The 27,636-nt window shown below is 35.3% G+C and overlaps 1 protein-coding gene across 6 annotated transcripts in view; it reads right to left on the reverse strand.

Annotated features, from left to right (window-relative positions):
• The window catches only part of LOC115447677 (brain tumor protein), a 520,294-nt gene that overhangs the window by 370,788 nt on the left and 121,870 nt on the right, over positions 1 to 27,636 (reverse strand). For 2 of the 6 annotated variants that reach the window (XM_037447642.1, XM_037447638.1), the window contains exon 1: positions 9,397 to 9,724. The exons of the other annotated variants lie outside the window; for them this stretch is intronic. The gene's annotated coding sequence lies outside the window, so the exon portion shown is untranslated. Of the gene's footprint in view, positions 1 to 9,396; positions 9,725 to 27,636 lie in introns of those variants that run through there. 6 annotated transcript variants of the gene reach the window in all.

Here is a 27,636-nt window from a genome sequence, read left to right on the forward strand (position 1 = left end):
TATCATTTATTTTAGTACAATTACCTGTTGTTTTATTCAGTTCAGTAGTTTAAAGTTAATCAATTACAAACCTATCCTCTTTACAGTTAGTTATTGGCTCTCTGCTTCATCTCAACTACATCCAAAGTATAACACAGGCATGAATTAATTATAATTGCGATTTGGAGGCACATGGCGTACTCCAGTCTACGCCGCATCTAATGGAAATTAACTCCCGCGAGACTCCCCAACTTCGAATCACTACACGTGCTCAATGCATTTTTAAACGGGTTCAAATCCAACGCTGTGCTTTCATCACGTTATTTAGGTGTTGATGGGACGATCTCAAATAATTTAACGTGTGTAAAGTCTTACTAATGCGATAGTTGAAATATTTCATTCCATTATCCATTCCGTCGCCTACGATACAGGCTGTGTGTAGGGACCGAGGTATAGTTTTTGTCTTATGATCTCAATTTAACATTATTGGTATGTTACCACCTAAGAGTTCATAAGGAAAATTGTATGTTTGGTAAATTTGATAAATAAATAAATAAATTAGGTAGGTGATAGGTCACTCGTATGTGAGAGTCCGCCTGGGTAGGTACCACCGCAACGTCTATTTATGCCGCGAAGCAGCAGTGTGTAGTCGCTATGGTTATGATTATAGCTTGCTTTAATGGTGAAGGAAAATATCGGAAACCTACCTGAGAAGTTCTCTATAGGAATTTTGAGGATATGTGAAGTATATCAACCACACCAGGCCAGTACTACTAGTCCTCTACAGAAGGCCCGTGAGACCCTATCCAATACAGGGCTGATATCACACACTGTCTTCATAATTAAAACAGTACCAATACCGCTAAACCCATATCGTACGAGAAATTCAATCAAACAATCGAAAATATTCCTTCCGCACGTCAAAATACAGTTCTAACGTAATAACGGGTTCGTTAAACATTGAATTGTCTAATTTGACCGGGAATTGTATTACCGGGGATTAGTGAATAATTCCGTTAGACTGGGCGCATATACACGCAAACCAGGGGCGGATTTAGACTACCTAGTCGTGGTGTTAAAAATAAGTTTATGGTTTTTGCTATATGCTTGGAAATATGCGCCGACCTGATAATACAATAGGGTGAAAGTAAGTTTAGAGGTCAAATATTATAGAACACAATGTGTTTTCGTTATATAACTTTCTTGGTTCCAGCGAACATATGTTGACTCAAGAATTCAAATAGCTAAGAACATAGTGTTACTTTTCCTAAGACGTACAGAGTGTATAATATGTTAGTATTCAAAATAGCACAAAAAGCTTTACTATATTATATGGTTTGAAAGCATTGTTTGATATGTAGTTCATTTGGAACTTTTAACAATAATAATGTCCTTAATCGATAGTTTAAAGTTTTACAAAATGATTGATTGTTATTACTATTTTAATAAGCATAATAAAATATCTGATGTTTAGCTATTTCCTTAAATCTGATTTCAAAACGACTTTTATGTTACCTAGGATATTACTAGAACTCCCGCCCTGTGGAATGGGGGCGTTTGAAGAATTCCACCACAGTATCCCCGGCCTGTCGTAAGAGGCGACTAATAGGGGCCACGAAGGGGGATGTCGGCAGGCAGCAGGGGGCTGTCCGCCCTAGTGCATTTCTGTGCATCTTTGCACATTTGTCGGTTGACCCCCGGGATGGACGGCAGTGTGTAGTTGGCCTCACGCTGCCGTAGACGCCGAGGGCGTCCTTCGGTGCGCGGGGGCTTCTGAGCCCCTCCCCATAGGAGACGGGCCGCAAGGCGGCACCGCGCAGGGGCGACTGCAGTCGCAAACTAGACACTTGAACGTCAGAGGAAGCCCGCAGCCGTCCCTAATGCGTCGAAGAGGGCCACCGCGGAGTTTTAGCTGGTAGACCGTGCATTAAGTTGTATATAGGGTTAGGGACTCGGCCCGGCGGTCGCCCGAAGGTCACCATCAAATCCGGGCGGCTCAACGCCGGGCCGTAAGGCACGGTTACCCCAGCATAACCGCTCGGTCGCCCCCCCCGAAGGCTGGGCGGTAGTAATAAGGCACTTTCTCCGCGAAACCAAAAAAAAAAAGGATATTACTAGAACTTAAAAAATGTTGGTATAGTCATGGGGCCCGATTCCGTCTACGGGGGAAAATCGGCTGTTGTAATCGAAATACAACTTTGATAGCCGTATATGAACTTAGGGGATTTTTTTACATTGTTACCTATATGGCTATCGAAGCTGTCTTTTAATTAGAACGCTCGAAATTGCAAAAGTAAGAATATACCCACTTAGACGGAATAGGGCTCCTTGACTATATTTTTAAGGGTCTAAATACATCCCTGCTCAGTGCGCCAGATATGCGTGGTACTCGTTACTTCACTTGTTACGCGAGTTTTAGTAAACGTACAATATTCAGTTTCCTGATTTCGTTGGAATAGTTATGATAAATATAGTGGTTGACTTTGAAATGCAAATGTGCAACATTTTGTGAGCATTTGTTTTAATTAAATATTTTTAATTTTAATTTATAAATGTGATTTTTTTTCCTTGCTTTTTAGGAAATCAAAATTGTCAAGGTCTATTTTACTTTAAATTGAAAGTTTGCGATAAAAATGCGATTAGTTTTATGGAAGATATGTTTAATAAATTGAATAATTTGAGGTTACAAGGTCCAGAAAAAGATTTTTGATTTAAAAATATTCAGTATAAGGTATTTAAGTTGAGCAACAATACTACAAAAAGTAATTACTTAGAAATATTATTATTTTCAAAAAAATATTTTTTTGTTTCATTTCATTTTTAATTCTAATTCATCAGCTTGATTATTTATCATTACGAAGCAGTAAATACATTTACAAACTATTAAAGCTAATTGTTACATATTTAAAAAATTACGGTCAAGAGAATTTTGATTTTTTGGCACAATTTTGTTTATATTCGTGCCATCATTCATCATCTTTCCTCTGATGCCGTCGTCACTTTCTAGAACACCTGTATATAGATGGACTATGTCGTAAATATAGATACTAGGTATATTACGAATATTTTATCTAAATAAAATAAAAAATGGGCTAGGAACATTAATAAACCAAAATAGAATATCTAGAAGTGATGCTGAACAATTTTTTCCATACCAGAATCGCATGTCCGATTTTATGATACTCATTCCAATTATTTAACTCGCAAAAACATTTCCAATCTTTACCAAAGTGTCACTGGTACAAATTGGAACAAACTGGAATTGTTTCGCTTGATTGGGACGTCAGAAGGATTTACAGTGGCCGGGTGACATCGAGTGTTATATTGCCCAATGGTCGCTAGTGAAATGATAGTATTCGTTCGTAAATCTATTACTGCGGTTTTGATGCACCATTTTCAAGATTTTGGTAGATAACAATGGCGAAAAGTCCATATTACCCGATTCCTGTGGCTTCCTTTTCATAACTTATGTGTCTAATTTTCATTGGATTTGGAAATATTTATGCATATTATTAGTAACTTTATTCTCGGGTTCTCTTTTGGAATGTCGCCTTTGTCTACTGCTGGATAAGATCTATTTTGATATCCGCTCGGATAGCGACCACCGTACAAGGTTTTAGAACCCGCCATAGTGGCTTAAATATCGCCTTCCGGGATCAGCCTGTGTACGATGCCAACAGGCCGGCATAATTGTGTCGACTGTCGAGTAATCATCTCTCATCAGTCGACATTTTATTGGACCATTTCACTTACTATCAGGTGCATTGTGGTTACTTTGTCTGGTAATATGGAAAAATGATTCAAGCAGATTTATTGACTAGTGACTACTATGAGACTCAAAGGCGACACGTCGATGCTTTCTCTGGTATTATGGATGTTTATGGTGGCGATGGTTACTAGCCATGGACTGGCCCATATCTTTATTTGCCCCCTCTGTTATAAAAAAAGGTTGGCTTTAGGGACTTAAGATCCTCCCCAGAGCAAATGGTTTTGAATATTCCTAATACATTTACGGGCGGAAAATGCAAGATTTACGAATGCTATCTCAAAAAGTCTATTTTAAGTATTTTTGGACCTTTTAAACTACCTAAATTTTTCGATCGAAATCCGTTATGTTTTTAAGTTTATCGCATTAACAGACAGACGCGGCGACGGACTTTGTTTTATAATATCGGTTTTTGTAAAATATAATTTTTATTTATAAAATTATTTATAAAATACGTGGAAATTATGAAAACTTATATTTTCGCGGTGTAATGAAGTGTTTGAAGTTGAGGGCAATTGAGCTGAGCGGCTGTCCGACACTACCGATGACCTTTCCAACGCTTTATTTCCTTTCTACAAATTGACCAGGAAAATAAAAAACCTTTACAAGCGTTATTGCGTCTCCATTTTAAAATTAACGTTTGAATACAAGAAATTAGCTCCATTTACATCGCGAGGTTTTCTATGTTCCTGGTCAGGGTATAAATTCGTTGACTGTCTTGGTGTATTGCGTTACGACTGCAATGACTCGGGTTTGGTTCCCAGATCGGGTAATATTGGATTTTTCTGTATCAGGCTGGAGTTAGAGATTGTGACTATATAGCAACAGATTCATTCCTTATTAATTGGGATATAAAATAACTGGCAAAATGTAGGGGATAACATCTGCCAACCCCTGAAAATCCGCAAAGACAGACTCATCAATGGTTTTTCCAATTAGTTCTATTTAAAATTCGAAGTTACAAATATCGTACAAAAAGTCCTCCCTAATTGGGCCATTGAATCTGCATTTTAAAAAAGGAATATTCCAAGACAATTGAAATTAACGGCGTCACATCGACACCCTTTTAACGAATTGAAAAAAGAACTGCCACCAACGGTTTTATGAATTTTAAAAGGCTTGAGAAATTCAATTCAATCAATTCAATCACAATTTCTTTTTATAAAACTTCCTGGTCTGTATTTTTACAATTGGAATGTATTACGTAATTGGAAACTCAAAGTTATAATATCAGCCCTGTATTATATACTGTCCCACTGTTGGGCACGGGCCTCTTCTACTACTGAGAGGGATTAGGCGTTAGTCCACCACGCTGGTATAGTGCGGGTTGACAAACTTCCTATCTTTCGAAACCTTTTTATGAAAACTTGAGGTGCGCAGCAGGTTTTCTCACGATGTTTACCTTCGCCGTTAAAGCAAGCGATAATTCACAAAGAATACACACAAGTTTAGAAAAGTTAAAGGTGCATTTGGATTTTGAACCTGCGGACATTCGACTTTTGTAATCCGTTCCTCTACCAACTATACTATCGCCATTATTTATACGTATTTTATTCCAGACCTATGTATAAGTACTTCGATTTATTTCTGTGAAGTCTTTAAGCTCTATTAATATCCCTTGTAACACTTAACATTAATTACAAAGTACAGTTACGCATAAAAATAACTAAAGAAATTGAAAACTTCAAAATGCTTCTAGACATTAACTTCAAATGAAATATTGTTCTTTCTTTGAAGAAAACATTGTTGATGATAAGAACTCAAAGATTAAAGGTGAATTGAAATTAAGAATTTGTTCAGCTACTTTTGTGATTGACTGTACATGGCACTTCAATATGATGAATTGAGTTACACAGATGTCCAATCTTATGAAATCCAAAAACTGCCTGTCTACACAGATTAAGGAATAAAAAACTTACACTATCTTAGACTACAATGTTATGGAAAATAACATTATTAAATAAGTTACTCAAACCGTAGATGTAAAATAAGCTTACAAACAAAATAATGATCAATAAAAAGTTATTTTAATTTTTCACTATAGGTACTAAAAAAATAATGTAAAACTGGAGTATTTGGTGAAAATATCCGTTATTCATGGATGATTTTTGTCACAATGTTTTTTTTTTTTTTTTTTAATCTTTATTTTTTTTGGGGGTTTTTATCCAGCTAGGATATGCCAACCCCAGTCACCATGTTAGCACAGGTCTTTACCCCTTCGTCTTGACGACTATGTCGTTTCATTTATAAACGCAATGACTACATGACCCTGTATATACCTCACTGGCGAAAGGTTTATATAATCCGATTCCTACCGGCTTCTCTTTCGTAATAATATACAAATCTTATTATTACAACGATTTGCGGACTGCATTCATTACATTAGAACCTAAGTATATGTTGTATCGGGCTCCCTTTTAGAAAACTTCACCCTTCCATATACCCAGAGAAATAGAAAGCGATATTTCGCTATCTAAATCGGCTAAATATCACGTGATTAAATACTAATAATCTAAATCGCAAAACATACAATGTTTTGCTCATCTGTAAATATGTCGTGTCTCTGACAAAGGATGAAGGGATTTGGCAAGTTCTATTATGTTACGAATTCTCCTGGATCTTAGGACTATAATGTCCTAAGATCCCACAGGATAAGGTAAGGCCTATCCTTCGAAACAATCTTTGAAAAGGAGCTAGCGTAAGATGTAATGAGGTTGATAAAGGTTGAATTTCTAGGCGTTACTGGTTTCCTTTGTATTATGCGAGTACGCATGTTCGAGATTTAAAGATGAACAAATAAAACTTCATATTTATTCAGGGTTAGATAGAGATGTTATCACATGGGGCATTGAACCCAAGACTTCACAACTACACCGAAATAACTAAAGAATATTATCAGAGGTATTACTCTATTTTCTCATAGACCCCTTTCAAAATTTTGGACTTTTTTTTGGTATCACAGATATAGTGCATTACAACTACCAGCTATTGCGGAAGGCGTTTGGATAGTTTTGTTGAGGTCACCGTGCCTTACGACCCCTATCAATATTATCTGCCTTCATTCATAGGTGAAGTCAAGTCAACATTTTAGTACTTTACTATCAAACCAGATACATTTTCGTGGATCCCCACTTGCGAATTGTGGAATCCCTATTTTTTGGTTACGCCTACGTAGACCCCCAAGTCTCCTGTGGAACCCTGGGGGTCCATCTGGATCACTTTGGGAAACAATATTATAGCTGATATATTTCCTGGATATTCTGATAATGAACACAATGTATAATTGTGGTATTTGGCTAAATTATTATCATATAGTGAGACTAATTGATCTAATTGATTCACTATAAAGATATTTTTATCCTATTGATTTTATGATTGTCATTTATGACGTCAATTATCATGGGAAATGAAACAAATGGTCACGTCAGTGCTTTCTGGATACGCGAATATGAAACTTCTTACTATGAGATTAAATGACTTTTTAGTTTAAAATGTCTGTCGTAATGGGGTTTAAACTTATTTAGTCTTACTTATAAACTTGTTTTAGCGTTAAGAGATGGTTAAGAATTGCTTAAATAGCTGTCAAAACATCACCAGTTCCTAGTTTAAACCTTATTAAGAGGCAAGATGGCGGGTTTTGCCTTACAGCTGATGGAGTAAATATGTTTTAAATAAGCATAGCTTTGCAAATTTTTTATAAGTAAGACTGATTGTGACCTATAAAAATATTTGTTGTTTAATCTTGAAAACGTTACAGGCAGATTTTTGGGTTTATATCCCGGGTCGGGCAGTGACGGGTTTCTCTTCTCAATATCAACCCGGAGACTGATTTGTGCCCGATATGGCGTTAGGCTCAACCCATCATATCATGGGATACTCACAGCGAGAATTAGTCTGGCAGAAATATTGGGATTTACTTCTCAGTATTAGCCTGGAGTGTGATTTGTGGCCGGTATATATTACCCTATCACATCATGGGACGGAACACACAAGGCAAGAAGTAGTTACCTGGTGGACTAGTTGTTATAAGTATGGCAACATTACAATTTGAGTTTTGAATATTACGCTTGTAACATCAGCCGAATCTTGTAATTTTCTAAATTGTAATTTTATCATCACTCAAACCGCGAAAACAGGTCACCATCAAACATGGAAAACTAAAACCACAATACATTACCGTATCAGTCCCCTGGGCGTGAGCGACATTGGGAACTTCGTGTTTGTCTTTTAATTAATTACCATATGACAAGGGTAACAATGTCCATAATGAATTGGAATGGGATTGGTTATTTTTATATGACAGTGCCAGGCTTGGTGATAAGTATATTATACAACTTTGAATTATATCTGTATAGGAATAGGGTTGTATTAATAAGTCAATAATTTTTTTATTAATTTGAATGACAAGACGGGCTTGCCGTTCGCCTGGTGGTAAGCGACAAGACTGCCCATAAACAGTAAAAACACCATCCAACACTTTTAATTATAAGGTATTGTTTGGTATTTCCACTGCGCTCGCCATTTTGAGACATGAGATGTTAAGTCTTATTATGTCCAGTAGTTACGATGCCCTTTAAACCGGAACACAACAGTGACTACACACTGCTGCTTGGGGGTAGAAATAGACATTGCGGTGATACTTACCCCGGCGGAGTCTCACACATGAGAGACCTATCAACAGTAAAATCTTACTCTTGAGTAAAATCTCAAGTAGACATGAAGTATTGAGCTATTTAATAAACAAAGGTTAAGTTGACACAAGAGCTTGTTCTCAGCTGTGTCAGCATTGTTTAATAGACAATACTAAGCTGTCAAAATCAGTCATACGCTTAAGATGTCATTTCAGATGTTGGTATCATTTTATTAAATAGCTATGATATTAAGATCCTGACTTTAATTTGACAGCGTCTCAGCTGATATCGCGCTTCAGGGGTAAATCAAGTTGCATCTACTATACTTTATACGTTGTTTAGTATGTCATCAGGGTCCTGATTTCGCATATCACCTTATTCTGACAATTTATAATAAGCAAGTACTGAACCTCATCGCATTTATGACAATGGAAATTGGGATACAGAATACCATTCCAAGATAATTTCACGAAGCAAACCTTCAACGATACAACAACAAAAACATTTGCAACTCCCTTTTAAGGATGTATTCCGTCAGGTGACTGGACATAAGAGCTAAATTAAAACGGTTCTGTAAGCTTGTTAGACTCTATTGCATCGACATTTAAAGAAAAGAAATAGAGGTTAAGGAGAAGAGAGTATTTTTTTGACTCTATAATTATTTAAGTATTTTATTTCCAACTATATTGATTTTTTTATTAAAAATATGAATCATTTATGTTATCATCTATTCTAGGAAATTTATAAATTTCCGGTATATTTTTTAGAAGTAGACTGAAGGGGATTTTTCCTTATCTATATACGCCTATAGACCTGAGTAGCCGATCGTAATTTCTGCCAATAGTTTTAAGGTAACGTCTTAATCTATTAAAGGACAAAATATATTAATGAAGAAACAAGATCTGTTTTCTATTCAATTATAACCATACAGACAAATCTGATTGAGTAATAAATATTAAAAGGCATTATTAAATCGTAAATCTTTACAATAAAGACAAATTAGATAATTAAGAATCTCACCAAATGGAATCCAAGATTTATCGTTTTACAACCTCATCCAACCACTTATCACTCGATTCACAAATTAACAACACTGGCCACACAAAATAATAAAATGTTTCGAAAATCGAACACAACTTCGAACAAAGTTCATTTTTTTAAACTGTCAACGTTAATTTAAATATAGAACATGTTAAATTATAGGGACTAGCAAGGTGAAAAAATATATCGATAACAACGTTTTGGTAGGTAATATCGCACGCCGTCGGTGTTTATTGTGCCGTGTGAAGTGCGCGTGCCGTAGGCAGCCGGCCAACCTCACTGAATCGAACGATAAACACTAATGCAGACTTAGCGACACGCGCTAGTGTTGCATAAACATCGATATCGATTTATTAAATATGAATTGCGAAAACTAGATAAGGCTGGAACGTAGTCTGGTGTGTCGGATTGGGGTTTCCCTTGTTACTTAAATCTTTATTCTATAAAAATTATGAGAAAGATCATCAAAATAATTATTCTTTATAAAACAGTAACCAGAAATATTTCATTTTCTAAAAATAGCCGTGATACAATCATAAATCGTGGCATGTATATTTCATTTGGAAGTAATATACGTCGCAAAAAACAAATGCGTGCTAAATAACTTTTATTTGACCTCTTGTGATGTGAAAGACCTGGAGATATTAATGGATACTACGAAAATAATTTATTTAAGCGTTTCCATTATGTTCGGGGTATTCTGCAAGCAATTTATCAAAGAAAAAAAATGAGCTGCTCATAATATGTGACGTACTTGGCAAGCTTCGTTGTTTCGATCGTAAGCTGTTGACTAAGAAATGGGGGAATTACGGATTTGATTAATATTTAATTTTGTGATGATTCCTTTAGTAACTTAAGTGCGTGGAGTTCCTCGTATTTATGATATAATATATTTATAAGGATTTTTTGGATTCAGGATATATTTTCTCAAAACGATTTATGTCTGTTTGCATTAGATACAGTTAAGAAGAATGACGTTTTAAATATTATATCAAAGTTCATACTTTAAGCTGTGAAACTAACTATAAAATATAATATCAAAACCAATTAAGATATAATCAATCTAGGACAATGAAAGCCATTACAGATAGATAATAAAACAAGATTAGACAGGGAAGTGTCAACGAACCAGAATATTCAATTTATAGACAATCTTATCTAATGTTGACGTTTGATAAGTCGATGCCGCGCTAGGTGGTTGACCTATAAATAAAAATAAATCATAGGATGATAAAAACATTAAATATTGTGATGAGATTTCTTTGGAATTTTATTCTTAAAGGATTTCATTTCATCGTAATCGCTTTGCATGACATTAAATGTAGAAAATTTGGTATTATTAAATTCATTGTCATAAAAATCTTTAAGTCACCAATACGTTAAACTATAATAAAATGTAGATAATATTACCTTACAATCATTCCAATGTCAATACTCAATTTAATATCACTAGTTTTAAACTATTCTCACAAGTTTACTATATTAACATAATTAAATTTATAAATAATGACTGCCTCGGTGGCGTAGTTGTATTGCACGTCCGGTACAATAGCGCTCTGAGGTCCTGGGTTCGAATCCCGGGTCGGGCAAAGTGATATTTGGGTTTTTCTGCTCAGTATCAGCCCGGAGTCTGGAATTTGTGCCCGATATGGCGATAGGCTCGCCCCCTATCACATCATGGGACAGAACATACTTGGCGAAAAGTGGGTGCTCTAGTTGCGCCTCTGCATACCCCTTCGGGGATAAAATGCGTGATGTTATGTATGTATGTATGTAAATTTATAAAGCTGTAGATTCAATTAAAACACCTGCAAAAACACGACGCCATCGATATTTCATTCAAAAATCTTCGCTCATAAAACTCTGAATGTAAACATTTTCTCATTTTAATACACTAAAATCACATACGATGACAGTTAATTATCGTAAATAATCCACTTATCCATCATGCGACCGCAACATTTTTCAACACGTTTATCGACAACACATTTTATCGACACCGTTAATCGATACCCGTCGCGTCACTAGCGTAGTTCTATAACTTATCGAGCGTTATGCGGATCGTGTAATACAATGTATTAATATTTATATCGCATTTTTGTATCGATTATAGGTACTATTGGTTTCAATTATTAGAGTTGGCTTTGTTCCATCTCTAGGTAAATTGCATTCCTTGGTGGAACTAATAGTAGTAGGCTTATAAGCTATAACATTTCGTACGTACAATATACAAGATTAGCTGCTAAAGAAGTTTGTATAGTCCATAGGTCAAGTTAGCCTGAATGAGGCCGAACTATTTGAGTTTTTAGCAGCTAGCTTAATTTGATATTCTAAACGAAATTGACAGCCTCGGTCAACGACGTTTTACATTTTAATGAAAACATATTAGACCTCGGTGAAGTAATTGCATTACGTGCGGTACAACACCGCTTTGAAATCCCGGGTTCGGTACCTGGGTCCGGTAAGTGATATTGGAATTTTCTTCTCAGTATCAGGAGTCCGGAATTCTTGCCCACAATGGCGCAAGAATACACAAGTGAATAGTGGGTGTTGTTGCATCTCTGCTGACCCCTGGGTTAAAGACGTGATGTGTGTGCAAGTGTATACAAAATTTATTTGTATTTAAATAATAACTGTCGTAATTTAATTGCTTGAAACACTTGGATGAGTTTAAGGCAAATTGACCCAAGCGACATTTTAGGTCGGTTAAGTTATACAAATATTTGGAGTCTGTATTTTCTGCGTCTTTCGAATACAAGTTTTTGAAAAAAATATTATGCTGCTTAACCCAATTAGCCTTCGACCCTCGACTTATTTTCGAAAGTTACGGCTAGCTGTGGTTAAAATGATTTGATATGTTTTTTTTTGCTTAACGAATGATTGTGAATATCTGGAACTATTGTTGCTCATCTAATCATTATGTAACTAATGCCTAACTTCACATTTTGTTAAAACAGATTTATAATCGGGCTGAGTCGCACACAAATGCTGGTAAATTAACGGCCGGCATAATTATGTCGACTGGCGACGGGCGATTCTCTCATCAGTCGACAATATCTGGAGCCTGTTTGAATTACCATCATGTCCAGTGTGGTTGCCGTACGCATTTACAACTTAATTAAAAAAATACTTCGAGCTTCATCTAGGTAGGTTTCGATAACAGAAATACATACGACAAAACTAAAGAAATAAAATACAGTACAATATCAACAATATGGCAAGTACTCGTAAATATAGGAACTACAAGCGAACTCCAAACTTCCGACAACTTATTCATGCAGACAATTCGACTCATACATTTTAAGTTAAACGACAACAACGATAAATTTACTAAGCGACAAATTTGCAAATATCATGCTATGGTTACATTTATGGCATACTAAGTTTTGGTTGGACCATATATATAATTGACGGCGGAGATAGCCTAGTTAGGTGTATCAGCTCTGTATCATATACTGTCCCACTGCTGGGCACGGGCCTCCTCTACTACTGAGAGGGTTAGACCTTAGTCTACTACGCTAGCCTAGTGCAGATTGGTAGACTTCACACACCCTCAAAATTCCTATAGAGAACTTTCCAGATGTTTTCCTTAGCGAAAGATAGCTATAAGCACACATTTTTTTATAAAAATCAGAGGTGCGTATCTTTTGGTTTTGAACCTGCGCACATTCGTCTCAGCAGTACGTTCCACACCACACTAAGTCATCGCCTAAAGTCATTTATAGCACATAAAGTCTAAAATATTTTAATTTCATGTGAAGGTGTAACGCGGAGTACGATAAACGTATTGATTTTGTCATTAACTATAAAGAGGCTTGTAGATTCTGGTTGGGTGATAACTAGACGTTATAAATAACATTTGATTTGGATGACTGTATGGTAACACTGAGGCTTGTACGTCTAAACTAGTACTGCGGATGGTAGGATATATTTTATATCCGCCTGGATAGCGACCACCGTACACGAGGAGTTAAAACCAGCAATAGTGGCCCACGTAAGTATCGCGTTCCGGGATCAGCCTGTATATATCCAGTTCCAACAGGCCGGCATGATTGTGTCGACTGCCGAGGGGTAATCATCTCTCGTCACACGAAATTCTTTTCGACTCCATTCCACTTACCATCAAGTGCAGTGGAGCCATTTTGCTTTCTCGTATAAAAGAAAATTAATAGTGAAGAGTTTGTTAGTTTGTAAGCGCTAATCTCAGGAACTACTAAACTGACTTCACGATTATTCAAACCATGATTTTATACCATTGACGAGACGAGTACATAGCTTGATGGCAAGATACAATAACACAGCAATTGAGTACATCTGATATTATATCCTTCGTAATCACACAAACATTAATCAGAGCGTATTAAAAACACTTAACACAGTAACTAAATGCACAGTACGCAGCCTTTCGCAATAATTTTCGACACATTATCGGATCGCAGGAGATATCGGGTGTTACCGATAGTGTTTCACGTGTCTGGCTCTAGATACTCCCTCAGGCCGAACGCAAATGTGTTCCTAATGGCATTCCGCTCTCAAAGAATCTAGAATTGTGAATTTAAATTCGTCTCGGTTTGAAATTCGAACTTCGTTTTGTTATTTGCTTTTGGAGAAGTGGAGATTTTATTTAACGTGCTTTTGATCTGTATATCGACGGTTGAAAAGCTAATTGAATTTAGTGTAATTTTTATTGCGACACTGAGTTTCATACATATTAAAGCTTTTCTATGTTTATTAAACTGGCTAAAATTTTGGAAAAAAAAAATCGGTTAAGTCAATTAGCCTTTCAACCGTCGATATAGTATTACATTGCATTACTGTTCAGATGTTTACTCTAATTAGTATGCGAGACGATGTAAAATAAAAAAAAAAGTATAGAGAAATTGTAATTAGATAATTCGCAAAATTTTCCGCGGAATATTATTTAAAACCACGCCATATTTTTATTCAGGTATTGTCGCGAGAACTATTATGGAAAATGCCTTGTACAAAGCGTAAGATGAAAATATTCAGCTTTAAAATATTTATTGGAGTTCTCACTTCTTAAACCGCTATTAATTAATTATAATTTATAGTGGTAATATTCTAGTTGGGTATGGATTGGACTGCACAGTAAAATATCCGCAGGTCCAAAACCTAAGGGCACCCACCTCTTATTGTTCTAAATAATTTTCGTATTCTTTGTGAATTATCGCTTGCTTTAACGGCGAAGGAAAACATCGTGAGGAAACCTACATACCAGAGAAGTACTCTATAGGAATTTTGAGGGTGTGTGAAGTCTACCATTCTGCACTGGGCCAGCGTGGTGGACTAAGGCCTAATCCCTCTCAGCAGTAGAGGAGGCCCGTGCCCAACAGTGGGATAGTATATAATACAGGGCTGATATTATGAATAATAAACCGCCATTAATAAATTATAAACAATACAAGTATTCAAAATGGTTACATGTTATTTAAAAACAGTTTTGATACCGAGCTTTACTGGTCCGTTTGAAACAATAAAGTGTGTTGTTAAATGTTCTCGTTACTAGAAGACTGGGGTAGGATCTGGATGTGATCTTAGTGGTATAGGAAAAGCGGAAATGCTCTTCGTTTTTGGAATATGTAGGACCTATATTAAATAAAAAATTGGAATATTAAAGACCTGTTTCACTGTATTAAATAAAAATGTATTTTTTTAATATTCAGTACACACATACTCACGTCTTTTATTTCGAAAGGGTAGGGAGAGGCACAACTAGTGCATACACTTTTCGCCATGTGAATTCCGTCTCATGAATTGATATGGGGCGAGCCTATCGCCATATCAGGTACAAATTCCAGTAGAAACACCCAATATCACCTGACCCGGGGATCGAACCCAGACTTCAGCAGTGCAGTCATACCGTTACACAACTACGCCACCCAAGCAATCATAATATTCAAGTAAGTCTATAAAGACTTTTAAAACATTCTTGAAATGTGAGTAATATATCTTTCCAATCTGTTTCCTTGTTAAACATAATAAGAACGGAGGTGCCGGCTCAGAAGTGAGTGGACATATTAATACGGCTTAAGAAAAACAGTTCTAAATAATAAAAGTAAATAATACCGTTTATGTCTTAGGGTTGAAATTACACTGAAGATTATTCACTTTCTTTTATTATACACCTGCCTCCGTCCTCTCTACACCACCACCACAAGGTTGACTGGGAGAGAATGCCCATGGCATTAAGTCCGCCTGTATACCATTTGTACAAAGTGTAAAATAAATAAATAAGATTCTGACACTCACAGTACAGCCTCGGCATATTAAGTCAGGCCTATGTAAACTTCAAGTATATTTATTCATGCTCAATTATCCGCTCCGCTTATGCACTAAAGTCTATCTTTGTTGCATTTAGAGTTCCATTTTGTATACGCTATGTTGTTAGTATTTGCATAGAAATATAGAGAACCAGGATTATTGCAAATAGCTATGTAGCTGCATTAAAGAACTGGGAATAAGTACAGCTTTAAAATGTAGGGTACATTAAACGAGAAAGGATTTTGTAATATAAACTTTCAGGATATTCGAATTGAGATGTTTTTGTAATAAAATTATTTTTTGGATTTTATCGTGGTTTATTTATATAATTTTCTTGTCGTTTTGGAGGATTGCAGCTTTTATGGTTATGGGGATTGAGTGTAGGTCGTCTGAAAAGTCAAAATTACAATATCAACCTACATTTTCTAGATGGCCTAAGGGTGAGAAAAATACCCATTGTTTATATAATATAGTAGTTACTCTATTAAAGTTAAATAATAAAGCCTAAGGTTCATCATTCTGAGACATTAAATAGTAATATTTTTAATAGTCTAAAAAAGGAATATTTACTCTTTAACTGCTAAATAATTTGACAAAAGGATCAAAGTGAAAACGTTTTTAACATTAGGTAGTTAATAAGGGAACTATTATTGCCTGCAGCACAACATGATTTCCGGGATAAATATTTTCCCGGGATAAAAAGCCTATAGCGCTCAGGAGTAACAAAGCATCAAATAAAAAAAAAATCGGTTCATAATTTCTGAGATTAGCGCGTCCAAACAAACTCTTTAGGTAAATATTGTGTAAAGATTAATCTAGCCTCTACCATACACGTACTCTAATCGACTCAAGTGCAGCCAGCTGGCAAAGCTAGTGTAATGAGAAAATGCTTATCCAATTAAAGAATAAACGAGTTTCATCTGTACGTAAAAATATCTACAGTTTGAAAGAGTTTTCTCTCGTCAGGGGAAGCGGCGTTTGTTACAATTTCTGGCGGGCTTCCTCGTTGCTTATTATCTTTGTAGCTTTAGGGATGGGACGGCGTCGATGTTATTTATTCGGGCTATGTATTTAATTAATAAGTGTTTTCAAAAGATTGACCAGGGTGAGGTAATTTTGAGTTTGTATGTTATCAGATGCATTTGTTATTTAGGGTATTTTATTTAGATTTTTTGCTTTAAAAAAAAATAAGAATTACAGCACTTTCACATGTCTAGAAATGACTGCAATATGAAAAATTACTCGCTAAGTGACTCGTGGAAATGTAATCGTAGACAACTGACACGCATCGATTATAATTGCTATCTATTTGGGAAACGTACCATAATCACTTTCTATAGTAAACAAAGTAATACTAGTTACTATACATCGATCAGTGGTAAAGGGTTTATATAACCAAATTCCTGCCGGCTTCCCTTTATTTACAATTTATGTAGTATCTTACTATCAGAACGATATGCAGACCGCATTTATACCATATTATATAAGCATAGGCATATTAGTACTAAATGATATGTCGGGTTCCCTTTTGGAAAATGTTACCTTTCGCCACAGATATCGATATATTTCATCGACAAAGTCCGTCCCTAGCCATCCTTTTCCCTGAACCTTTGTCTTCTATCGCTCCCTTACACCTGTCCTCGCAGGTCCCCTCCTAAATGTTTCCATTAAACTTACTTAATTTTCCCTTCGCTTGTTCCAAAGACATTTTATAAAAGGGATTATTATTTTACGTTGATGAAGTGTGAAGGATTTTTATTTCAGACTTCTTACGGGTCTTTAGTTTAATGGCATTCAAGTGATCGCTTTTTAATGTATAATTTATAGAACTAGATGACGAAACGAGCAAGTTGCTAGTCTGATAGTGTCACGAATACCGATAAATGCTGATTGAGGTTACTCAAAATTTCGTTTGGTAAAACATTGCAATTGACTGCAGTTGTATGCTCTATGAAATTAGTCTGTGGCATCAACTCGTCACCATAAAACGTTAGTAGTTATATTAATATGTTTTGGGAAAAGTTTGTGTGTTTGTTTGTGGGTGATAACCTTTGGAACTACTAAATTGATTTAGAAAATTCTTTCACTAATAGGAAGATACATTATTTCTGTGTGCTACAAAAAACCGTTTACACGCGGGCAAAGCCGCAGGCAAGAGCTAGTTGTTTGTAACAGAAAGCAAGAATGCACACTGCTGCCCGCCATAAACAAAGCGACGATATCCATTCAGACCGACTCCCGCATACAAAAGACCTACCAAAATTGAATACAACGGCATCTCTTGGTGAATTCTCGAACTATTTCAGCATAGCTGGGAGCTAAAGCTAATAATCACGTACATAATGTAGAATACGTCTGAGTATTACAGGAGTAGAACGTTATTAATGCCTTTAGGAAACATGGTTGCGATGTATCGATAATAGGGTTGGGTGGCTTGTTTATCGATAGTTTGTCACATTATCTTATCAGATAAATGTGAAATTTTGTGAAAATCTTTGGATGATTTTTAAGGGAAACAAATGAAAGAATTTCGATGAAATTTGGCATAAGAGTAAATAATGTAGACTTTTTATCCCTGTAATTTGTTCCCATGAGACAAAAAAATGTTTTTTTTTCTAATTTTTATATGGATAGCGTTGTACAGTTTTGTCACAGAAAAGGCTTTTAAGGCAGAGGAAGCCGCGAGCAACACCTAGTCGTTTATATTATTAGCAAAGAAACGCCAGTCTCAATTTGGTCGGTAATGTCTCGTCTGTAGTTGTTTGTAAACGTATTCAAGTCAAAATATATCTTTTAATAAATAACTTTTTTACTGATCGAAAAAACTCTGAATCTCTTTCGTAGCGCCAGAGATTACAGTTTCCAATGTTACAAATGAATTCACAAACAAAACTTTATATTAGTATAACTTGTATATTAAACTTATTAATACAAAAACAATATTTTTTAAAAAGTTTTAGATTCATTTAAGACACAGACAAATTAAAAACACGGAAATATTCTATTCATATATATTAATTTTCAATCGATATCGATACCCTTTATCGATAACTACAGCCATCACTATTCTACACAAGGCTTGCAAGGTTGGCCTGGGGGTTAGACGGTGAACACTGCACTGATTCGTACTATCTTATACCTACATTATACATACACACAATAGTATAACTTACCTCATTTATTATAGAGTCCTATTTTGTCCACAGCACGGGGTAGCTTGTTTATGTCACAGAAATTCATCTTAATAATATAAAAGTTTGTAAAATATTTGTTGTAAATAAAGGCAAAAACCGCAAACCACATTCAGATAAAATTTGCTACATAAATAAATCTTATCATGATTAAAATAAGCTTTATTATATCTGGAAGTTAATACCTTTATAATAATAATTAATTAAATGTTATCTATACTACCTATAATATTATTATAGAGGTACATTTTCCAACTTTGTTTGTTAGAAGGGGAACATCTCTGGGACTACTGAACCGACTTTGAAAATTCTTTCACTGATAGGAAGCTACATTACTCCTGAGTATTATAGGCTATTTTTATCTCGGGAAAATATAAAGCGGTTCTTTTATCACGGAAAAACATTCTCATGCGAGTGGAGCTGCATGCAAAAGCTAGTATATCTATACATATTATAAAACAATGTCCCTTTCCTGTCTGTCTGTATGTTATCGATTTTCTTAAAATCTACTAAACGTTTATGAAATTTGGTATGGAGATAGTTTAAGGTCCTGGGAATGTTATAGGCTTTCTATCCTGGGAAAATATATAGCGGCAGTTTTATCCCGGAAAACTTCACGCGGGAGAAGCCGCGAGCAAAAGCTAGTATAAAATATATTTTAAATAAAAATTGGTGTTAGAATCTGTTGTAAATATGGTATATGTTCTTAGTAATTAAATAAAGTTAGTAAAAAGATGTTATTGACATGAGTGTTTATTTCGGACTAAAGAGAAGTAACTATGGCAAACAAAATACAATTAGTTCTAAAAATAGAACATATAAAAAAAAATAATAAGTCACGACGAAGGTTACAATCTCCAACAGCCGCCCTTAATCGCAGTTGTGACAGAAACAAAACAAATAAAATAATTAAGTTTCTAAACCTAAGTTAACTACACATCGTTTGTGTGCTAGAGGTCCGAGGGCCTTCGTTAGTACATCAGCAGGCATATCGTTACTTTTATATATTCTAACTTAACAATATTATTAGATACCTTTTCCCTAATAAAGTGAAACCTAGTATCTATATGCTTCGTCCTGCTGTGGTGTACAGGATTTCGAACAAGATTAATGGCACTTTGGCTGTCAGAAGCTAAGTTAATTGAACAAAGTATACCTGTTATCTCGTATATAAACCGACGTAAGTAACACGCTTCCTTCGTGGCAGACACTAATGCCATATATTCTGACTCGGCCAAACTTAACGCAACAGTAGGTTGCTTCTTGGACTCCCATGATACTGGACCTCCACTTAACTTGTAAACATAACCGGTGTATGACCTTCTGTCGATTGGACAGTTTGCCCAGTCTGCGTCACAAAAACCCTTTAAATGGTTCTTCATTCTTATGACTTGACCATCCGTTCTTCTTGCCATATTATTTTATACTAATGGAGTATCCACGGTCTTACACTCCTTCATATTAAACTTTTCTAATATAGAAAGAATATAATTCAGAGATCTTTTAATGAAAAATATCTCGACAAATCTTCTCAAAAATTCAAATTCTTGACAGTGTCAAATGTCAAATTAGATTTAAAGAAGACTATTATGTCATCAACAAAATTCCCAATATCATAAGTTCTTTACCATAGAGTTTGGTAGTTTAATTTTGTAAATCCATTTACATGGCATAACCTTTTTTAGGCTTATCTACTAAATTCCATGTATGGAGTTTCATTAAAGAACTATACTCACCAGCCATATTATGGTGCCACTTATCAGCATCATCGGCATGAGTAGCTTCGTAATATGTCGTAGGTTCATTAGAATCTACCATTGACGTATTGTAAGCTTTATAAAAATTTGTTGTTTTTCTGTCTCTGGAAGGGTATCTGCGCTCAGGGTGCGATTTCTGTTCCAAATTCGCTGTCTCTTCTTCCACACTAGGCAGCCTTAAGTCAATGAGAGACTCTCGCTCTTCCAGAGTCACTGACTCTTTTGCACTTTCTAGATTTACTGGTAAAGTTGCTTCAGCCGCCGGGCTGATACTCTCATCACAGTCATAGAATTGACAGTCATGATCAAACTCAGAATCAATCTCTTTTTGCTCATCAAATAACAATATAGATTCTGACTGTGCGACAGATTGTTTCTGCTTTAGCGCTGTAAAGCAATTTTCAAAAAAGGTTGCATCTCTGGATATAATAACTTTTCGTGGGTTAGCAGGATCCCTAAAAATATAAGTGCCTGGATTTTCAGAATAACCGACGAAAATTGCTTCCTGTGCCTTGACATCTAATTTCTTCCTGTGACACGAAGGTATATGGACTAGAGCTCTACAACCAAATACTTTTAGATGGCTAAGATCACCTTTTCGTCCATACCATTTGTCATAAGGAATTTGTCCACCTAAGGCTCGATGAGGAGACCTATTCTTAAGGTAAATGGCAACTTGGAATGCATCTTCCCAGAATGCTTTCGGTAGTGAACTTTCAGCTAGCAACGTTCTTGCCTTTTCTGTAACCGAACGATGGGTGCGTTCCGCTACTCCAACTTGCTGAGGACTATAAGGCGTCGTTGTTTGATGTTCTATACCTTTTGAAGCAAGATAATCAACAAACTCTTTATTCACGAACTCCTTACCTCCATCAGTCCTAATTGCTTTAATTGTTTTATCTAACTGATTTTCAACAAAACATTGAAACACACAAAATATATCTTTGACTTCTGTTTTAGAAGAAATAAAATAAGCAAACACTTTTCGCGTATAATCGTCTACTATTGTCAACATATATCTATTTCCTTGAAAAGAAGTTGTAGACACCGGTCCCATCAAATCCATATGGATCAGTTCCAAAGGGAAGTAGCCCTATTAAACGCTAACCTTTTGAAAGGTTTTCTTGCTTGTTTACCTTCCACGCAAGCGATACAACTAGTTTTATCTACTCCTGTATACTTTATACCTACCTTGTGATTTTTCAGTTGGTTCATGCCTATACGACACAAATGTCCTAACCTCTTATGCCAAATTTGATAACTATCCTGACAGCCAGAGTGCACATCTTGTGTCAAACAATTATCCGCCACATTCTCGGAAACATTTACAGTACCATCTAAAACGTACAGTCCACCACAGGGCGAGGCATGAGCAACAGATTCACCTGTAAAATTAAAAGTATCAGATTTATAAAAGTTACATCCATTTTTATCAAAAACACAAATAAAACCCTTTTCAACAGTTTTATATACAGATAACAAACTAGCTTTCAAATCTGGTATATAAGCAACATCACTAATATTGTTGACCACGTTCTCGGGCGTGTTTATTGAAATATTTCCAATTCCGCAGCACTTAATCTGTTCTCCATTTGCGACAGTAACAGTACCTTGATTCTGTATCGAGATATTCTGAAACCAGTCCCGTCTAGAAGTCATGTGTCTAGTACAACCTGAATCTACATAAATTATGTCCTTTCTTGGGTTTCCAGAAGTATTAAGACTTGTAAATATCGTATCATTGGTATTTACCGCATTGCCTTTCTCCTTCTTGTTTCTCTGTGGACAGTCTGGTCTCTTATGTCCAGGTGTCTTGCACTCATAACAAACTATATTCTTCTTCATTGACTTAGGCTTCTTCTTCGCATGAAAGACAGAGTCTAATGATGTAGCCACATCTTTGGACATTTCATTAAGCAGTTTTGTTTTCACCAACTCTGTAGTCACGTCTACATTGCAATTTTCTAAAGCCATAATGAGAGGTTCATACCTTGGAGTTAGACCTCCCAAAAGTATTGCAGCAATAGACTTGTCCTCTATGACTACATCAATATCCGCAAGATCCTGTGCGGTTGACATAACTGCGTTAATATATAGTTCAATATTTTTGAACTCTGATAGACTCAACCTGTACAGTCTACGCTCCAAAAATAATCTTCGTCCTATTCCCTTATCTTCAAAGGCTTTTTGCAAACAAGTCCATGCCTCAGATGCAGTTTTCGCACATCTTATATGGGTTATCGCTGCACCTTCTGCTGATAAGCATATCTTTGCTAATGCCTTTGCGTCTTTGCGTACCTTTGTAGAGGCAGGGGTTGTGTCTCCATCTCGGTATCCACTAATTGTTTCCCATAAATCCTCATGGATAAGGTAATTTCGCATCTTGAACTTCCAAGTCGGATATCCATCTTTTATCCTCAAACAAGGAAATGGAAAAGATGTGATCGACGCAGGGGAATTTTTCACACTCGAAACATCTCCAGATTCATGTGACATTTTCAGACTATTACTATTTCCTAGTCACACAAAAAATATATTCAACTTTATTTTACCAAAAAATGTGAAAAAACTAAGAACTAAGCGTTCGTGCTGATAACGTGTTGTAAATATGGTATATGTTCTTAGTAATTAAATAAAGTTAGTAAAAAGATGTTATTGACATGAGTGTTTATTTCGGACTAAAGAGAAGTAACTATGGCAAACAAAATACAATTAGTTCTAAAAATAGAACATATAAAAAAAAATAATAAGTCACGACGAAGGTTACAATCTCCAACAGAATCTATCATAGTTGTTGTCGTAAATTAGATCCATTATGACCCTTGTAAGGTTTTATATCTGTAAGTGGGTACGTAGGAACGTCCCCGGGGCTTGGAAAGGTCAGGAAAACCTTTTACTTATATGACATACTTCGAAGTTTAGATGTATTTCTTATTTTAGAAATAAAATTTGTACTCTTGATAACCTTAATACGAAAGATGTATGTCCAATCACAAATAAAAGACTACATGGATTTTGATTATGAATAATGGTAGATAATTTAAAAGATTAATAAACAAGATAAAGTAATAACTACCCGAAGTAAACTAGTCGAGAGTAGAAATTAATCTACACTAATATTATTAAGCTGAAGAGTTTCTTTTTTGAATCTCAGGAACTACTAAGCCAGGCAAAAGGTTATGCAATATATAATTATAATAAAGTCTCCTTACATATTGTAATTGAATAAATATATGTCTGGCAATGAAAATATCGAATCGAAAATTATTTGAATTTAAATAAAGAATAAACTTATTACGGTTAAAACAGATCCAACGAATCACAACTCAATTTCCACTAATTCAGCAGAATCGATTCCAATGGTGACAATTCTGATTTCAATTTGGCACTCTCATTACGCACCTAACGCCCGTCGAGCTAAGCACATCGGCCATTACAGTTATTTGGATTTCAAATTAAGAACACCTGTTGAAGCGGGGTTCGGTGTTCGGACCGAGTTAATTTGTTTATTTCGTGTAAATTGCATCTTCCGTGTGCGAGTTTGCTCAGTACTGGCCGCTAATAAAGTGCTTTGTCAAATGGAACGTTCTTCGAGCAATGTTTGAAATTAGATTTATTTTTTTTTATTTATAATAAGCGAATTTGGAACGCACGTTCGATTATAATTTATAACACTGTAATAAACATAATTGTTTTTTTTCTATTTAATTATTAGTAGGGAACATCAGCTTTAGAATTTTTATGATTCAATTAATAAGAATTTTGTTCGGGACGCTGGACAGCTCATCAAAATCTCACTATAATTTACGAAAACTTTAAATTAACTGACATTGAAACGACTTTTATAACGTAATTACTCACTGTTTTTAAACAAAAGATATTTGATTCTTTTCCTATCCTTCTTAAACGAATTTTGGCCATGATAGCCAAACTCAACGGAGATCAACCATATTATAATGCACAAGTGTGTGCGCAATACACAGGTGCATTATCTGTCCCTACACTCTCATAGTCCGGTGAGACGGCAATCTGACATGACATGAGACAGATCAGGCGCAGGACCAACACCTTTACTGAGGCACGGGGGTATCACACCTCTAACTACCTGCCTTCGTGGTGTGACTGGGTAATTTTCAAGATGGAAAAACCCAGTAGGTACAATTTTTTTTGCCCCGACACGGGACTTGAACCCTGGACCTCAAAGCGGTAGTCATACTCGTACCGTGTACAATAAACTACGCCACCGAGGCAAACATAATAGATATTACTAAATATGTCAAAATGTAGCTTTTCCCTATTTACATTAGATATACTACAAGTATAATGATGCTTATTAATAACGTACAAGATAATGCCCTATCCATTTTAAATACAAAATCACCTCGTCCTTTATTTTTGTAAAATTAAAATATAAATACCAGTTTTTACAAACGATGCAACTGTTTGATTGATATTTACAATGGAACAGTCTTCAAGCATAACAGTGTATTGATATTTACAATGGAATAGTCTTCAAGCATAACAGTGTATTGATTTTATAATATAAATACAATTTTACGTGACTTAGTACGCGATTTACTCAACTAAGTGAATCGGGCACCGTCGGCGAAAAAATGATAAAAAATATTGAATAGAAAAGTTTGTTCAAGCTTATTATTTATAATGATCGAATGGAAACTTATGGATTGAAAAATTATGTAAACTTTATTAATGTTAAAATTGATAACTATTAATATTATGTACTGAAGACAGCAAAATTAAAAATATTAACGTAATTATACGAATTAGTAATAAGATCCAATTGATTAACTCTCTTTAAACAAAACGAATCATACAACTCCTGTTTTTTTTATGCTTTGAATGACGAGACGAGCTTGCCGTTCGCCTAATGGTAAGCGATATGACCGCCCATAAACAGTCGAAACACCATCCAATACCTTGAATTACAACGTATTAATTCGTATTTCACTGCGCTCGCCATCCCGAGACATGAGATCTTAAGTCTTATTATGTCCAGTAGTTACACTGGCTACAATTACTATGTATAAAATTAAAAATATTCCACAAACAAAAATTATTCGAAAACCTAAAAATAGTAAACTAACAATGTTATATACATTTTCAAGAATCACTTAATCAATATGTAAACATTTTACCCAATAAAAAAGCTTTTAGTCTAACTTAGTTTAACAGTAATTGACTGAAACTGACGATTTGTGCGCACGCCATCAAATATTTCAACAAAGAAATTTCAAATATTTTCAGTACATAAATAGGTCGTATCAACTAAAACTCATTACGTCAACTGCACAATTTCTATAGCACAAAGGGATGATAAATGAAATCATAACAATTACACTTTGGCCGGGACGGAATGGGATTGCTTCATCCGAAGACATTCATTTTGCCGGTTTTAAAAACGCGTCTCTTCACCGGAAAAACCGGGAATGGGGCGCCGGCAGCCATTCTTGTGTCGCTTTGAGTCGGTCTTTGGCAATTTCTGTTGACGCTCTGATTGTACTCTTTTTGTTTTTTATTGATAAAGGCTTAACGTTCCTTTTGATGTTGCGTGGAACGGAACGACATTGGACGTGTGTAAATTTGAATAGAGTTGTTCGATTTTATTTTTGTTTTTAACAAAGTACAAAGTGTTTTACAGGGATATATTTTGTCAGAATTGTTAGATGTGAGGATTAACTGTGGAATCTTTGGGTCGAATTAATGAATACATGTCTTTGTTAAGTGGGATCTCAAGTAGACAATGTAATGAAATATTTAATAAACCGAGCTTTAGCTGTTATAGGAGCTTGTTCTCGCTGAGTCGGCATTGTTTTATGATAAAAACTCAGCTGTAGAAACCGTCATAAGGTATGAATTAAGATATGATTTAAGATGTTATTGATATCTGTTTATTAAATAGCGGAGACTTTAAGATGCTGACTTTAAGTGATGGCGTGTCAGCTGATCTCGCACTTAAGAGCGAAACTGAGTTGCTATATGAATACGTTTCTAGAAGTCTACAAGTACAAGTAACAAGACCAGGCACCCAATTGGTCTCATACCTAATTCACAAAACAGACACCGGAGTACTAAGTCATAACCTTCAATTTTACACACGATATCTTTACAGCTATACTAAAGCACTTTAGAAATTAAAGATAATAAGTCCAAACACGCAAACAATTTACTAATATATTAAATAAAAGAGGAATAAAATGGTTTTATTGAACCTTCGCCTTGACTCAACTCGCAACTTCAGCTATTTATTGCCTGTAACGAGCTACGTCTTAGTATAAAAATAGCTTTTAAAAGAAATAATTTATATGCCTTCGAAGTAAGCTGGGTAATTTGTTACAGGCAAAAAGTTGTGATAACGCGGAGTTTTAACTTCTGAATGTAATTTACTATGAAGTTCGAAAGCGTTTAATTCGTCCATTATGTCGTCTACTTAACTATGGTAAATTGACATATTAAATAACCTCTTTTCATTCTTCTCTTGGTATATTAACAGCGTGAGTTCCATTTTCAAATTTTCCCAGACTAAGTTTTTTTTACACGGCATCGCACTGTTGAGAATATCTAATTTATATTTATGCTAATTTGTCGGAGTCCGATGGATGAAGGCGGCCCAGAACCGGTCCCTATGGCGCTCGATGGGGGAGGCCTATGTCCAGCAGTGGACGATTCTCTACTGAAACGATGACGATGATTTATGTTAATTTACGTACTTTAAATTATATATTAGATATTATTTTTAGAAACAATAATTTAGTATAATAACTATTTGTACACGTATCACCGATTACACTCATAATATTTTTTTTATAGTATAAAACAATTGCCAACACGAAGGTAGTTGATGTTACGGGCGTTAGTCGAGAAACATCGGCAGTAACAAATTTTTGTGAAAGTATAACCTCTAGTACTGTGAAATATAATTGTATTTGAAACATCTTAATTTTTCATAATGATATCTTATGTTTACGCGA

Source organism: Manduca sexta, chromosome 7, assembly GCF_014839805.1.
Source record: "Manduca sexta isolate Smith_Timp_Sample1 chromosome 7, JHU_Msex_v1.0, whole genome shotgun sequence".
NCBI lineage: Eukaryota > Metazoa > Arthropoda > Insecta > Lepidoptera > Sphingidae > Manduca > Manduca sexta.